The sequence below is a fragment of the Dermacentor andersoni genome, chromosome 11 (genome assembly GCF_023375885.2).
Source record: "Dermacentor andersoni chromosome 11, qqDerAnde1_hic_scaffold, whole genome shotgun sequence".
NCBI lineage: Eukaryota > Metazoa > Arthropoda > Arachnida > Ixodida > Ixodidae > Dermacentor > Dermacentor andersoni.
In genome coordinates, this window is record NC_092824.1 from 10,704,669 (window position 1) to 10,721,618 (window position 16,950).

Genomic DNA, 16,950 nt, shown 5'->3' on the forward strand with positions numbered 1-16,950 from the left:
GCTTCCACGCAGGAAATGCTTAGGGGTGTTTTATTCAGCCTGCTGAGTCATGCGCATCTGGCGCAGCATAATGGCTGTAAGGAACCGCAACATTGATGCATCACCTATGCGTGCATATTTTATTCAGAGTCTAACTTTCGCGCAGTTCATAAGAGCATTGAATTCGAGGAAGACATTTTCTCTTATGGACCGACTGGTTGAAATAAAAAATTCTAAACGTGCTCCTTTCTTTTCTTGCTATGGTGAACTGAAAACTTACTTGAATCTTTAGTTTAGGGCAATATTGATATTATATTTCATAGTGTGCTCGTTTTGTCCAATTGTGTGTCTAGTTATGATAGATAGTGTGTTCTACATGTCTGGCATTATTTATAGGCAAAAATGACAAAATGAACGCGCCCATTGTGCAATGGTTAGAGCATAGCGCTGCTGGGGTTTGGGTCCTCTTTTGAAATCCTGTCATCCGACAATTGTATGCATTGTTATTCATTACATGTAGTCCTGTTTATGTTTTATTGCATTAAGTTTATTCGTTTGTGGGGGAGGAGGGAGGTGCGTGCGTGCGTGCATGTGTGTGTGTGTGTCCTGCAGTGGACATAACACAGGCTGATGGCGATAATAAATAGAAGCACGTGACTCATGCCCTACTGTATTGCAGCGCTCTCAACCACGCTTCGGGCAACAAACCGTGCGCGCTGACCGTGGCGAAGTGAGCGGCCGCGGCTCCAGGCATCGGCTTCACAGTGCGTCAGCATCTTTGACGGCGGCACAAGGAAAGGAAGCGTCGCCGTCTCTGTTAGGCTCGACGCACGGTTGAGGGCGCTGCAGTACGATAGCGCACGAGCGCAGGTACGTGGTTTTATTTCAGATTTCGCGGGATTTCATTATAGGCCGAAAAATATCACCGCGCAGCACATACGTTACCACCATAAATTGGATCGGTCATTTCCGAATTCCCTCTATAACGCAACGAAACGCACTTGGCCCTAAAGTGAATACTAAACATTGTGCATAATTAATCTTAGTTGATTAACTAATTAAGCACAACATATGAATACTCCAAGGAGCGCCACGTGGTCGCAAAGCATATGTCATTGGTATTATTCAGCTACTGTTAACCACTTTTTCTTAAATCCTTGGCACAATTTACGTGAAACACCCCTGTATATATATATATATAATCAACGAGAAGAAACGGGGTTAACCGAGGGACCCGATTTTTATTAGTCATATCATAAGAAGCCAACAAACACTGACACCAAGGACAATATAGGGGAAATTACTTGCGCTTAATAAATGAAATGAAGGAACGATAGATTAATGAAAATTAAAGTGGATGAAAAAACTAGGACACATAAATACCCAATAAAGTGGATGGGAAAACGGCGCCGCGGTAGCTCAATTGGTAGAGCATCGCACGCGAAATGCGAAGGTTGTGGGTTCGGTTCCCACCTGCGGCAAGTTGTTTCTGCATCCACTTTAATTTTCATTAATCTATCGTTTCTTTATTTCATTTATTCAGCACAAGTAATTTCCCCTATGTTGTACTTGGTGTCATTGTTTGTTGGCTTCTTATGATATGACTAAATATATATATATATATATATATATATATATATATATATATATATATATATATATATATATATATATATATATATATCGAGTGAACGTTGCACAGCCTAAAAAATGTTATCGCACAGCGCTGGACGCGCCTGCATCTAACGACAGTTTGAATGTTATCGATGCTTCCATCCGCTGTCTGTGACCGAACCTTGTGTAATCTGATTGCATGTGTGCGCGACGCGAATGATGTACAACTTTGTGGAAGGCACGCGGGTGCCAGCGATAACTCCGGAACATTCGACGACTGATGTATAAAAGCCGACGCGCTTGACCCGCTGATCAGATGTTCGACGATCGCCGACCGCGTTCGCCACTATCGTTGTGCTATAAGTGTAGCCTGTTTTTGTGGGCACAGGTTCGCCCAATAAAAGTTCGTTTTCTCTTTCACAGTATTGCTACTGTGTTCTTCAACGTCGCCACCACGTGACATCTGCTGCAGGTGCTTTTCGTTCATGTACCGGACGCCCTCGACAAGCCGTGATCCAAGCCCAGACTGCAAAGAGAACACCAACGTAGTCCCGGACCATCGAGCAAGCCGCCGTCTTCAACAGCTGCCCCCGGAACATGGACTTCTACCAGAGAAGGTCAAGAAGATTGTGGCCAAGGCAACCCCAATGACAGCCCCAGCGTTCCCCATCGTGCTGCAGCAGCCCAGGGAGCCTCCGACGTTCGGCGGTTCAACATTCGAGGACCCGGAAACCTGGCTTGAGACGTAAGAGAGGGTCGCTGTATGTAACAGCTGGAATAGCGACGAGACACTTCGACAAGTCTTCTTCGCATTGGAAGACGCTGCCAGGACGTGGTTCGAGAACCGAGAAGCCACCTTAACGACCTGGGTCCTTTTCCGAAGCTGCTTCCTGCAGACATTCACAAGCGTCGTACGCCGAGAACGAGCCCAAGCACTACTAGAAACCCGAGTGCAGCTGCCTAATGAGACCACCGCGATTTTTACAGAAGAGATGAGCCGCCTATTCATCCACGCCGAACCGGAAATGTCTGAGGAAAAGAAAGTCCGCCTACTGATGCGTGGTATAAAGGAGAAACTTTTCGCCAGAATGGTACGGAGCCCACCGAAGACCGTCTACGAGTTTCTTCGCGAGGCCACCAGCATTGAGAAGGCACTCGACATGTGAAACGGGCAATTCGACCGCCGCACGAACTCGACAAACTACGCCGCAGTTAAGTCACGGGCCACCGGCGGCCTGCGCGAGATTATCTAAGCGGTCGTGCGGGAGGAGCTACAGAAGCTGTTCCCATTATCACAGCCTCAAAGTAGCTTCGATTGCCGACGCCGTACGTGGGGAGCTCCAACAACAAGTTGGAGTAGCCCCTGCATCGCCGCCGCCTCAGTCGCAAGCGATGACATACGCCGCTGTAGCCCGCCGTCACGCTCCCCCTCCGCGCCCGCGGCAGGGCCCAGTGACGACACAATTCCGTCGTCCACCACCACCCTCGCCGCCAGGACGCCAACCCGTCACTTCACGCGGCGTTCCAAGGAAGACTGACGTTTGGCGCGCCCCCGACCACCGTCCGCTTTGCTATCACTGCGGAGAAGCCAGGCACATCTACCGCCGATGCCCATACCGGGAGATGGGACTCCGAGGGTTCACCGTTAACGCGCCGCGACCACAGATTGGCGAACGACCGCGCGATATCGCCGACTACCTCGCCGCCGCTCAGCGGAACCCTCGCCGTCACCAGGCCGCTACCTGTAGCCACAACGCCGACCATACACCGGCCCAACGCGGGGCCGCTCTGCGAGCCCATATCCGAAAAACTAAAAGCAGCAACCAATGGAGGTGCGGTTGCTGTTCGTCGAACTGATGAAGATCTCCCGCCGCCGACGAAGACCCGGAGGAAACAACCTCAACGACATAACGACACGCCGCCGTCCCGAAAATGTCTGGAAGTAAAGAATATGACGACGAAAGACGTCCTGACGACGTCACATACCGCCCACAGGTCACCGCGACGCAGCCGTGATCCGAAGCCAAGACCGAACTGTAATGCAAGACATAGAACCACCGACCTCGACGTGCTTCTCGACGGCCACGCAGTCACCGCGTTAGTTGATACAGGGGCCGATTACTCCGTCATGAGTGGGCACGTCGCCGTCCAGTTGCATAAAGTTAAGACTGCATGGGAATGCCCCCAAATTCGCACCGCTGGAGGACACCTCATTACGCCGACTGGAATCTGCACGGCAAGAATTATCGTTCATGACCGGACTTACCTTGCCACCATCGTCATTGCCTTGCCAGACGTCATTCTCGGCATGGGCTTCCTGAACCAACACGGTGCAATCATAGACCTGAAGTCAAAGTCGATAACGCTGTCAAAAGATCAAGCGATACCGCCGGAGAGCTGTCGTAGTCACCACGCCTTGAGTGTGCTCGAAGATCAAGTGAGCATCCCGCCGCGCTCCAGAATTATTATTTCCGTCAGCACCGAAACACCCGCTGACGTAGAAGGCGTCATCGAGGGCAACCAATAGCTACCGCTCGACCGTGAAATTTGCGTCGCAAGAGGGATCTTTCGACTCCACGGAGGGAAAGCGGAAGTTACGCTAACCAACTTTAGCCCAGAGTTCAAGCACATCAACAAGGGCCCCACAATCGCGTACATCGAGGAAATTGTGGAAACCAGCAATGCCTTTGTCCTCTCGGTTTATGCCGCATCTGCCCCGACGGCCATAGTTCGCAAACGAGACTTCGACATAAATCCAAGTATCCCCATGAGTAAGCAGCAACAGATCAGAAGTCTTCTCCGACGATACAAAGACCGCTTTTCGACGTCATCCAGGATTCCCCAAACACCAGTTGCAAAGCATCGCATAATAACCGAAGAGTGCGCTCGGCCACTCCGCCAGAGCCCTTACCGAGTTTCGACAAAAGAGCGTGAAGCTATTAGACAACAAGTCGACGAAATGTTGCGCGACGACATCATCCAGCCGTCGAAAAGCCCGTGGGCATCTCCTGTAGTCCTCGTGAAGAACGCTACGCTTCTGCGTCGATTATCGTCGACTGAACAAGATCACAAAGCAGGATGTATACCCCCTTCCGCGGATAGACGACGCATTGGATCGGCCCTGCAACGCTAAATACTTCTCGTCGATGGACCTCAAGTCTGGCTACTAGCAAATAGAAGTCGACGAGACAGATCGCCAAAAGACCGCCTTCATCACGCCAGAAGGCCTCTACGAGTTCAAGGTCATGCCATTCGGACTGTGCTCGGCGCCTGCAACGTTTCAGCTCAACCATCACGCGTTGTGTTGGCTAGCTAACTTAAAGGACCCATCGGGACGGCTGGCGCGGCGGAGCCTCAGACTGCAAGAATATGACGTCACGGTTATATACGAGTCCGGAAGAAAACACTCTGACGCCGACTGCTTATCACGCGCCCCCATCGATCCCCCGCCGCAAGACGACGAGGACGACGACGCCTTGCTTGGAACAATAAGCGCGTAAGACTTCCCCAAACAGCAACGAGCAGACGCGGAGCTAAAATGCCTCGTCGAGTATTTGGAAGGGAACACCGTCGTTGTCCCTAGGGCATTTAAGCGCGGGTTGTATTCTTTCACGCTACAAAACATCCTGCTCATGAAGAAGAACTTCTCACCAGTCCGCGCCAGCTACCTTCTTGTTGTACCGTCTGCGCTGCGTCCAGAACTACTGCACGCCCTACACGACGATCCAACCGCTGGGCACCTCGGATTCTCCCGGACGCTGTTGAGGATACAGGAAAGGCATAGAGAAAGAAATTTCAACAAGAACGGACACTCCCATAGAGCCCACCGGCCGAATTGACTGTAGCACATCAAGCGGATGGTATTGACTCCTTCCGGTGTCGGTTCTGGGCGCGCGCGTTTTGAATACTAGTTGGTACACGCCGCGCCGGCTCCACTGATCGGCCGTTCCTATGCTTTCCTGTTCAGGCGCGCGCGCTTTTTTTTTTTATACGCGCGCGCGTTTTCTTCTATGCACGCGCGGCTTAGCGTGGGAAGCAGCGTTTGCAAAATATGATAAGATACGGAAAGGCAGCTGTCCATCAGCGTTTGGCCAACTGCTATTACAGAAAACAGATGCAACAGAACATTTCAATTCAATATTTATTTCACTTCAAAATGCAAAAAGATTGATAGAGTCCACAGTACACATCGCCCATGTTTGGCGCATTATAAGAAAGCTGATACATACCGGCATAACGTCAGGAAATGAGTGCAATACAGCGCACAGGGTAAACAAATTAATCTCATTTCATTTTATCAAAAAATCTGAAGCTTAATGCATTCGCGAATAAGACTATTTTGGAATGAACACACCCTGGTCAGAAAAAAATCGCATCTGCCAGCTTAAAAGGAAGCCGAGGAAGCAACTTAACACAAAACATGTTCTATGTTTAAGAAAAAAAAATTTCACGAGTGGGCATATATGTGTACTTGTGCTACTTCCTGCACAAGGCTATTTTTGTCTCGACACATTTGATGTTTGATGTTTCACGACCGCTACTGGTCCCTCGTTTTGAACCAATAACTCGCGACGTCCATTTGATGACATCGCACTTAAAATCCGCAAGCCCCTACCCCCAATCCCTCATTCCGCAAGCTCTCCCCCCCCCCCCAAGAAAAAAACCCGTATAGTTTTGGCATTAAGTATCCGATTGTTAACAAGTTGGAGCAAGCCTTCTCGAGGCCACCCAGAGTTATTTGCACTCCAAATCCGCGCCCCCCTCCCCCCAATCCCTCATTCTGCAAGCTCCCCCCCCCAAGACGAAAACCCATGTATGTTTTTGGCATTGAGTACCCAATTGTTAACAAGCACGCGCAAGCCTTCCCGAGACCGTGCACTGTGATTTCCACTCAAAATCCACACCCCTCTCCCCCCCAATCCCTCGTTCCGCAAACTCCCCCCCCCCCAATAAAAACCATGTATACTTTTGGCATTAACTATCCAATACTTAACAAGCACGAGCAAGCCTTCTCGAGACCACCCACAGTGATTTGCATTTACATCACTTTGCATCCTTACCCACCCCCTTTCGCGTCAGCTGTCACGTGAGCAAAAATAATGCACACTAATCTAAGCCGGACCCAGGCTGAGTAACCTTCCAGAAATCACTTCGTACTTCGTATGCTTTTACCTCCTCCCCCTTAGGCACTCGGCGACTGTAAAAAATGCTTCAAACCTGCTGCGGATGCCTTGGTCGCAATTAATACCATTTGGAAGGACCATGTTGCCCCCCTCCCCCCTCCTCCGGAAGTGCTGTTGCACCTCCGGAGGGAGACACCACCCACCACAGCCACCCCAGCCCACCCCACCACCGCCACCACCCCCACCGCCCCCCTCCACCACACCACCACCACCACACGTCACTGTTGTACGACTGACCCTTCCGCATTGCGATCCAGTGCGAACAAGCAAGCAGTAGCAGACCTGAAACAGCAATCTTAATTTAGAAAAATTATCTGTTCACTGGTTTAACGGAAGTCCTAATTCCTTGAAATTTGAATTTTTCAACCTTTGAATTTTTCAAGCTGCACGCCAGAAACAGATGACTGAAAGCGAATTTTATCGAAATTACGGTTGACAAATCGGATATGCCAACACAAACGGATCCGGCAATACATTTTGACGAACCTCTGCCGACACTCAACGGAACAAAATTCCATGTCCCCAACGCGAGACAGGTACTGAAACAAAACATCCCAGACAGACGCAAGATGCGCTGTAGCCTCGATCATGGCAAGGAAGTGGGTCTCCAATTCCCGAACAAAAGTAAATACCCTTTGTGATGGCACAGTGAGATTTCCAAAAAGTTTGCTTGGTACGTGATATGCTTTTAACATTGTGAAATATTGGTGCGCTGCACTCAGTGCGTTTTCTTCACCCAGTAACAAGTGGCGACAAGTGCAATCTTTCACAGTGCTTGTAACAAATAATTTCACCAGGAAGCCAGCGACGTAATAAGCTGCGGATTCATCGATTATATGAGAATCAATGTGGGCTGCCAGTTCTGAAATGTCCTCAAGACATGGAAAGTCGTCTGGCTTAACCCATTCCACAATGTCAACCAGAGAAGAACTGTTCAGGGAGAACGGCGACACTTCTTTAAGGAGTTCAGTTTCATCATCTTCTACACTTGCTTTCTCGGAGAGTTAAAGCTTTTTGAATGCAAATATGTTTCAAACCAAAAATAAATTGCGCTACATTGGGGTTAGTATTGCACCCTTGTTTCCGCCTGATGCGCCCAAACATATTTTCGAGGGAAAACTGCTGCAGCCGACGAGTTAGCAAGTAAATACATTCATAATTTCTTGAGAGGTCTTCCCAAAGATGGAGAATTGCCTGAATAGTAATCTGCCATCCAATGACTGTTCGTGGCTGACGCTTTGCAGAAAATTTCCATGATGGGAACCACAGAAGCTGTTCTCGAAGAAATTGAATTAATTCATTGTCACCCTATTTAATTCCGTTTGACACTTTTGTGCATTTTTATGGGGGCTTGAACTGTTCAGAGCGTCAAAGATCTTGTCCATACGCTCACAGAAATTTGCTGTAGCTATGGCTGATGCTGGGAGTTCATTCACATAAACTAATGCCATAATTGCTATGCTAACCGATGAACTAAGTACTTATGCCGCTCGGCTAACTTTCATGTTGGAAAATGTTTCTGGTAGATGCGCCACTCTGTCAGCTTCGGAGCCAATCGCAACCGCAGTTCATGCGTCGATTTGTAGAGGCGTTCAATGTACGACCAATCGACAACCTCATTCCCAATTAGTAGCTTATGAGCTTGGACATTGTTACGTGTGGTTTTGACTAAATGAGGCACATCAAAAATGAAATAGACTCGCTCACCCAGAACTTCAAAAAACGGTTTCTCAACAGTAATGCCCAACTGCTGAGCTAGGCTTACGTTAGATGTACCTTGATCACAAACTACTGCTTTCACAATAATTTGAACGGCTTTCAGTTGCATAATAATTGAGTTGAGTAATTTAGCCATAATGCTTGCTGATGTCAGTGTGTGTCCTACTGTAAATGGGACTGGTTGCACCCACCTCTTGGAAATACCAGCGAGAAGCACAACCAATGCCCTGTCAGCAATAGTCGATGACCGTTCCATGCATTCATCTACAAATCCATGGACAACATCCTGACCCGCATCATAAGACAAGTTCTTTTTTAAGGCTATTTCGTCAAAAATCAGGATGCACACTCGATCGCGCGCATTCCTAGCCCGAGTGCTAGCTGAAACGCTCTGTATTATTTTAGGAATTACCCCTGGTGACATTCTAATGTTCCTAAACCAGTCTCAGAGACGGTTGTGTAGGTAAAGAGAAAACTGGTGCCAAAAAACGGTATGCTCGTGGTCCCCGAAAGTTTAAATGTAAAGCAAATTTCTTAAGCCAAACAGGGAAGCTCTTGCCTTTGCCCCTCTGCTGCAACTGCATGTGGCACACAGCAGTTTATAAACCTCCTCTATCACATGTGGATGGATAATGCCTAGTGCTTTTGAAATGGACGGTGGTAGCTGGCGCTGGTGCTTCCGCAACCGTGAGATAGTCCGCTGGCAGCTTGCTACCTTAGACTGCAGTCGTCGGATGGTCCTCCTCAATTTTTTCGACAATGAGCCCTTTGCTGCACTGTTGTAAGCAACTGTAACAGGCAAACAGTATACGTGTATTAAGTTATGGGTACTAGTCCTTGATACAATACTAATTTATTGGTTGCCTCATTCGCAAGAGTGCATAAGGTACTAAAACAGAAACATACATTTAAGCAATTATTTTAATTCACAAACAGTATTCCTAAATAGAGGCACTAGGACCACAATCAGAACTAGATCAAAATTTCTTTGTCAAAGCCGTACATATTAACTCGTGATAATACTTGACTACACAGCAAGAATATCAAATGATTGGTTTGACTGTTCTTCAAGCTTTCCATTAACCCAATGAGCCAAATAACAGCCACTATCTTACAGAGACAGACAGAAAAGTTTAATGATACGCAATACAAATAGGTCGGCCTGGTGTACATTCCTCTAGCCGGCTACTCTACAAATCTATTTAATAGCATTACACAAACCAAACACTTACCAGGGAAGCCTCCTACTGAGCTTGAGGCTGAATCAAGAAACCTGCTGGCACTTGGGGAGACCTCGGACGCAAGGACGCTGCTGGCACTTGGGGAGACTTCGGACGCAAGGAAGCTGCTGGCACTTGGGGAGACCTCGGATGCATCATCCGCACAAACACAAAGAACAAGATAATTTGCCCCGCTGGCAGACAACTTGAATATCCTACAGGTAAAATACTGCAGCGCAAGCGTTCTACCGAAAATCTTATGCGTTACATGCATTCCACGGGCTACAACACTAACAAGAACATGTCCGGCACAATTTTGCGGTACTTCACTCCCACTGCCTATAGATGCGACAGTACAAAGCAACGGTAGCTCACTTGTTGGCAAGTATTTTCTAACTTGTTGCACAAGATAACCAAATCCAAAGCATTAACAGTTACCATCATGGTCTTCAAACGAAGTATACATTGCGTCATTTTATAGATTGTAGGCTATGTAGTTATACAATTCGTTGAACAGAAATCGCCCTATGCATTTACAAAGTTCATGGTCCTGCACAAAATCATGCTATAAAGCTACCATAGAGAAAGAAATTAAGCTACGTCAATTGGTGATACGAGAACTAGTGCTAGAAATTGTGCATCCGCTCCTTTCAATCACATGAAGCCTTAACGTATAGATACATTAATAGGAAACTATACATCAATAAAAAAATTTTGTCGCATCAAGAATCACCCTAAAATATATTGGCCTTTTCGAGGGTACCATAAAGTCGTCAGCACATCCAATTAGGTATAGCATTGCGTAAAGATTGCACCTTGACCTTCCAGTTACCGCACGTGTCGCCTTGTGTAGAGCGTGGGAACGACGTTCCCGCGCTTTACGCAAGGGTGTCGTGCACTGTAGTGTCTACACAAAGGTTGAGAGTGACACTTGATGTGATAGTTACCATGAACAGCACAAAGCTCAGCTCCAGTCGAACTGCTTCCAGAGATGTCCATTTGAGAGTCTGCAGCATCTAGCTCGCTCACGGGAGCAATGTAGCCTGGTAGGTTTCCTGGAAAATGACTCGTCATTGCCAATTTGTTAAGTAGAGCTTGATGCCAAACTCACCTTCGGCAACACAGCTCGCCGTCATGAGGAATCCTTTCTCGTTCTCCTGCACGACACATTCGCCATCTTGCCCCTCAGTTACAGGCTGGACGTAACCTGCATGGGTTTAAAAATTTGCATGTTAGTGAGGTTGCCATTAGCAAACACTAGGTACTGCTAGCACCTAGCACGGCAGGGCCTTCAGACTACATGCTGATGCATAAAGCTTCTACCGGATAGTCTTCTGGTGCATTGTTTTCAGGTCAACCCAATACAAAAGCCTCGGCAGGTGCCACAGGGGCAGAATATGAAATATTGAAATAGAAATAAATGTCCACGTGATGCTGGTATTTATGCTGCAATTAATGCTACAAAAACTGCTATTGCTAACTATTTTATGAAGACATTGTCACATACGTTAACCACGGCAAAGGTGCATTAAGATAGTGCTAGTGCTACAACTGTTCCATTGCGTACCTGAGTTAACTGTTGGCACGGCCGTTTTAGTGAGCCGTGTGTGCCCTGGGTCCATGAAGTCTTGCGCAGTAAAATGGCCACTGCAAATCCTGTATGCTGTGTACAATAGATTGACTGGCATTTCCATAAGGTCAGCCCTTCGGGTGTATGTCACCCATGCCTTCGACCTCGAACGTTCTAAAAACAGTGCGTTGTATCACTCAAACAGTAAGCATTCAAGATTTCATGACAGCCCAACACGGGTGCGTACATGCATGATGCATCAGGCATTTAAGAAACGATACATTATTCTGAAAAAAAAAAAAAAACAAGTGTACACTGCTTTTGTAATTACCGAACAGATGTAGGGGCTTGCACCATGTCTAGCTTGGAACGATACAATATTTCATATTGCAAATTTTACATAACCACAAAAAATGCCGACAGAGAGCCACAACATGTGACGTGCAAGGGTTATACTGCTCGTACCAAAAAAAAAAAAATGCATTTGCTGCAACAATCAAATGCACACCACTTTTAAGACTCCCAAACTGATCTGTTATGCCTCTCACCGGCGCAATGCGGGTTATAACCGTGCGAAAGTACTTCAAAACACTAGATATCTTCATTTAAATCAGGAGAAACAGAGCTGATAACTCTTAACGCACCAAACCTGCGGTCCCGTGGGATTCGAAAAAAGTGCGTTCCGGGCTTCTCTCGCGTTCTTCCGTTGTTTGTGCAACTCGGTACACAACAGTAGCTGCCGTACATGGCTTTGCAGGAGGCCATCTGTTGAAAAACGTAAATTACAACATGTATAATACTTACATAAACAACTTGGGAAGGCAATACGTGCGAAAGTGGTGAACGGTCAAAATTACGCTGAAGAGCAATTAGCTTTAAGCAAGTTCTAGCACTTTAGCATCTAAGTGTAAAAAAATAAATTACAATATTGGGGCCTGAGAAATAACGAACTTGTCCCATTAAGATTCAGTACACTCGCAACTGCGTCAATAAGCCGGGCGCGGCAACCGTGCTTCTAAACTACCTCAAATACAACGACGTTAGTTACAATAAGGTTGGGGGCCACAGAATGCGCGAAAACTTGTCTGTCTTAGGTGCTACGACGCAGTACACGCGTGTACACGCGCAAATGCGCCACACGGCCGAGCTGGTTTTCGCTTACTGCGTCAATAAGCCGGGCACGGCAAGCGTGCCCAAAAACTACGGAAATAAGTTACAGTAATGTTGGGGCTCATAGAAAGCGTCGCAAACATCTCCGAGGACGAGGCATTAACCAAAATTAACTGCGCCAGGACGGCGGAGCTGTTTTTCGCTAACTGCGCCACTCGAACTAAGCTTAAATGTGCTTAAAATGCGCCGCACACTGTCAAACATAATTTCTCACCTTGCCGTAGTCCAGTAGTGCAGTGGTGCCGTGTCGAAATGCAGACGATACGCAAGAGAAGCATACAGAAGGCCGGGAGCCCAAAAAATGGCCTATATCCAAAACAGACGGGTCGCCGAGCACGCGAGCTTCGCACGTACGACCAGCCTCGCTCACTCCTGCGGCTTGTCTGGCGCATGACGTATGCACGCGCGTCTGGCGTGCCGCTAGCTTGTTGCTAGGCAACGAAAGAAAAAGTTGCAATGTATCACTTCATTTAAACGCAAAACTTTTTCATTTTTAGCGGGAAGGAATAAAAAAATAAAACGTTGTCTGCAAGTTTATTACAGATTCTTTTTTTCTGATGCTCGCATCAACTAACGGATGGTGTTGAAACTAGGCGTGACGTGTCTCCTATTGCCAGTTTTTGAAGTGTGTCCCCTCTTGTTGAATTTCTTTCTCTATGGGAAAGGTATTACTGGCCACGTCTGACCGCCGACGTCACCAGTTACGTCAAGACATGCCGAGACTTTCAGCGACGCGACGCAAGACACCACTGACAAGGCCAGCAGGATTACTACAGCCGATCGAACCTCCTCGCCCGCCATTCCAGCAGATCGGGAGGGATTTCTTGGGGCCGTTTCCGATATCAACATCCGGGAATAAGTGGATCGTCGTGGCGACGGACTATCTCACCCGCTTTGCTGAAACTAAAGCTCTACCGAAAGGCAGCGCAGCCGAAGTGGCGAAATTTTTCGTCGAGAACATCCTGCTGCGACATGGTGCCCCAGAAGTCCTCATCACCGACAGAGGAATGGCTCACCCAAGCCATTCTGCAATACATCCAGACAAGCCACAGGAGGACAACTGCCTACCACCCGCAGACGAATGGTCTCACGGAGCGCCTGAACAAGACCCTAGCCGACATGCTAGCAATGTACGTCGACGTCGAGCACAAGACGTTGCACGCGGTCTTGCCGTATGTAACCTTCGCTTACAAAACGGCGGTGCAAGAAACAACACAGATCACGCCGTTCAAGTTGGTTTACGGCAGGAACCCAACGACGACGCTCGACGCCATGCTGCCGCACGCCACCGGCGAGGAAAATCTTGACGTCGCTACCTATCTCCAGCGCGCCGAAGAAGCCCGACAGCTCGCCCACCTGCGGATCAAGAATCAACAGAGGACCGGCAGCCGACACTACAACCTCCGACGAGGCTTTGTCGAGTACCAGCCCGGCGACCGTGTTTGGGTTTGGACCCCGATACACCGGCGAGGACTGAGTGAGAAACTATTGCGACGCTATTTCGGACCCTACAAGGTCATCCGACGTATTGGCGCACTAGACTATGAGGTCGTGCCAGACGGCATTTCGCATTCAGAGCGGTGCCGCGCACGACCTGAAGTGGTCCACGTGGTGCGTCTTAAACCATTTTACGGACGCTGACGAACTTCCTTATTTTGTTATTCTCTTTGCTACGGGTGTTTTTTTTTATTACTTTCGTTTGCAGCATCGGGTCGATGCTTTTCAAGAGGGGGGTATTGACACGTGTATTTGTTTGTCTTTATCGGGCGACACGTTTCACCGCCTAACAAATGTTATTCCACAGCGCAAGACGCGCCTGCATCTATCGGAAGTTTCTTGAATGTTATCAATGCTTCCATCCGCTGTCTGTGACCGAACCTTGTGTAATCTGATTGCATGTGTGCGCGACGCGAATAATGTAGAACTTTGTGGAAGGCACGCTGGTCCCAGCGATAACTCTGGAACGTTCGACGAGAGATGTATAAAAGCCGACGCGCTTGACCCGCTGATCAGATGTTCGACGATCGCCGACCGTGTTCGCCGCTATCGTTGTGCTATAAGTGTAGCTTGTTTTTGTGGGCACAGGTTCGCCCAATAAAAGTTAGTTTTGTCTTTCACAGTATTGCAACTGTGTTCTTCAACGTCACCACCACGTGACAATAAATACACGGAACAGCGCGGCGAGCACTGGTCCTAGCGTCCTATAGCAGCCCACCTTTTTGAACGCACTGTCAGCGAAATCGGTCCATGATTGGAGGTTAGAAACATACCTGACACCGAAAAATGGTCGCACCTCGCTAGGCAACTCTGTCTATCAAGAAAAAAAGAAGTTATGGCCTAATGCTTAGAGCATCCGCTGCTGGTCTTGACGTTGGAGGCTCGATTCGCACATTGGTAACACATCATTTCATTTTGCTTAAAGCGAGCCAAGAGAGGAAACTACTTACCGCAGTGTGGGAAGAATGAGGTGCACAATGCTTCACACCATAAGAAATCCTTTGGGCAGTTGTTTCTGCCACTTCAAATACTTCTTCTCATTTAATTTCACCAAGATGACGCGACTTCCTATCGCAAAGCGCTCATTTCTTTTCCAAGCGTGGGAAGCGTCAGCCTACTGGGGCCACATCAACGAGGAGCTTTACAAAGCCCTATAGGAGAGAGGTAGAAACCTGGAGGCTTACGAAAAGGGTTCTGCTTAAATTGAGGACGACGCAACGAGCTGTGAAAAGAAGAATGATATGTGTAACGTTAAGGGATAAGAAAAGATCAGATTGGGTGAGGGAACAAACGCGAGTTAATAACATCTTAGTTGAAATCAAGAAAAAGAAATGGGTATGGGCAGGACATGTAATAAGGAGGGAAGATAACCGATGGTCGTTAAGGGTTACGGACTGAATTCCGAGGGAAGGGAAGCGTAGCAGGAGGCGGCAGAAAGTTAGGTGGGCGGATGAGATTAAGAAGTTTGCAGGGACAACATGGCCGCAATTAGTACATGACCGGGGTAGTTGGAGAAGTATGGGAAAGGCCTTGGCCCTGCAGTGGGCGTAACCAGGCTGATGATGATGATGATGACGATGATGATGATGATAGGAGAGGGCGTGCCCGCAGTAACCAGTTCCAGCGTGCTATGGGGGAAGGGGGCGGGGGAATGAACACAAGTGAGCGCACGTCTTTTTCTAGCCCGGCTGCGTGGGCTATATTGGTGATGACATTTACGGCCGGCACAAAATCTAAGCAAGCCGAGATGACTGGTGGCTTCGTGTCCACTGAGTTCCCGCACGGCGAGTGTTGGAAGTCGCGTAATCTTATGTTATTTGGGAGATGCGTTGAAGCGAGAAAAAATGCGAAGCACTACTGACCTTTCCCTTTCATCACGCCGCCTTTGTGACAGCCAGTGTCAGCCGTCATGGAGTATGCTTTCTTCAGGTTAGTCAAGTAGCAAGCGAATGTCTATTGCAATTTATACGGCCAGTGACACTACAACTCTTACTTTGTGCACCTGTGTAATACTTTGCCACAACTCTAAATGCTTCGCTTTTCTGGCAGAGCTGTGACTTTACACTTGCATATATTTCCGTTCCTCCAATACAACCCGCCGATGGTATTCCACGTCCGTGTTGTCGTTTTCTCGTATTTCTGTTCCCTGCGCTGTTTCTTCAGTGTATTGATAGATTGGTTTCCTCGCGGATACCGGCATCCAGTGTGTTAAATTTTTGACACAAAGTACAACCTTATAAGTGCATACGGAGAAGAAAACAAGATTGCTCTTCTAAACTATTTCGCATCCAGGAACTAATTCTCTGATTAGTTCTGGAAAGGCATGTAAGTCCGTTAGGTCTCTTGTTTTCATTATTCAGTCATCATCTTCAAATTGCAATTTTCGTTCGAGACACTAAGTTCAAGTGTAACCAACGGCATATGGTTTTTTTCAGCCCGTTCACTTACCTTGCGTGAAAAATTATGGCCATACATTGTCATAAATACCTTTGCGAAACCATAAGCTGCCAATAAAAAGCGCCCTCTGGTTCAGCAGATTCTACGACTCGGCTGCAGTCAATGTGTTTACTGCACTTGGCCGGCCCTCAGAATTTCCTGCTCCACTCATTGATTCGTGGGTAGATTATGCCATTCTCCTCCTGTCCGTTGTTGGATGTAGTGCTCTTAAATGTGCAATAAAACAACTCAGTGCCCTTCCATTCTGTGAAGAAGGATGGCCAGCGAAGCTGTGTATTTGGGCTCTTTAATGGGGAACTGCACCTACGCCGCGGGTCGGCCCGGCATTGCACGATCTCCGGGATCTGCTCACGTATGGGGAGTTTTTTACTTACCACGCCAACGACACGAACATTTCCTTGGACGGTAGAGGTACACAGCTTTGCTGTAAAATCTTATTTTGCGCATTCAGCACAGGAAAATGTTGAAATCTTTGCCTTGGAATGTGTACATTAGATTAAATGAGATTGAGGGTAGGAAGTAACGAAATAAAAATACCACA

General features: G+C 47.7%; 1 long non-coding RNA gene and 1 other non-coding gene across 2 annotated transcripts; one reads left to right on the top strand and one right to left on the bottom strand.

Moving 5' to 3' along the window:
• Window positions 1-1,387: 1,387 nt before the first annotated feature.
• On the top strand, window positions 1,388-1,460 carry TRNAS-CGA (transfer RNA serine (anticodon CGA)). The gene has a single exon. It is a non-coding gene; the product is annotated as a tRNA-Ser (tRNA).
• A 9,208-nt stretch (window positions 1,461-10,668) lies between these two features.
• On the bottom strand, window positions 10,669-12,822 carry LOC129381585 (uncharacterized). The gene is made up of 3 exons (XR_011891108.1): window positions 12,670-12,822; window positions 10,827-10,922; window positions 10,669-10,770 (listed from the first exon to the last, which is right to left on the bottom strand). It is a non-coding gene; the product is annotated as an uncharacterized lncRNA (long non-coding RNA).
• Between the last annotated feature and the right edge of the window lie 4,128 nt (window positions 12,823-16,950).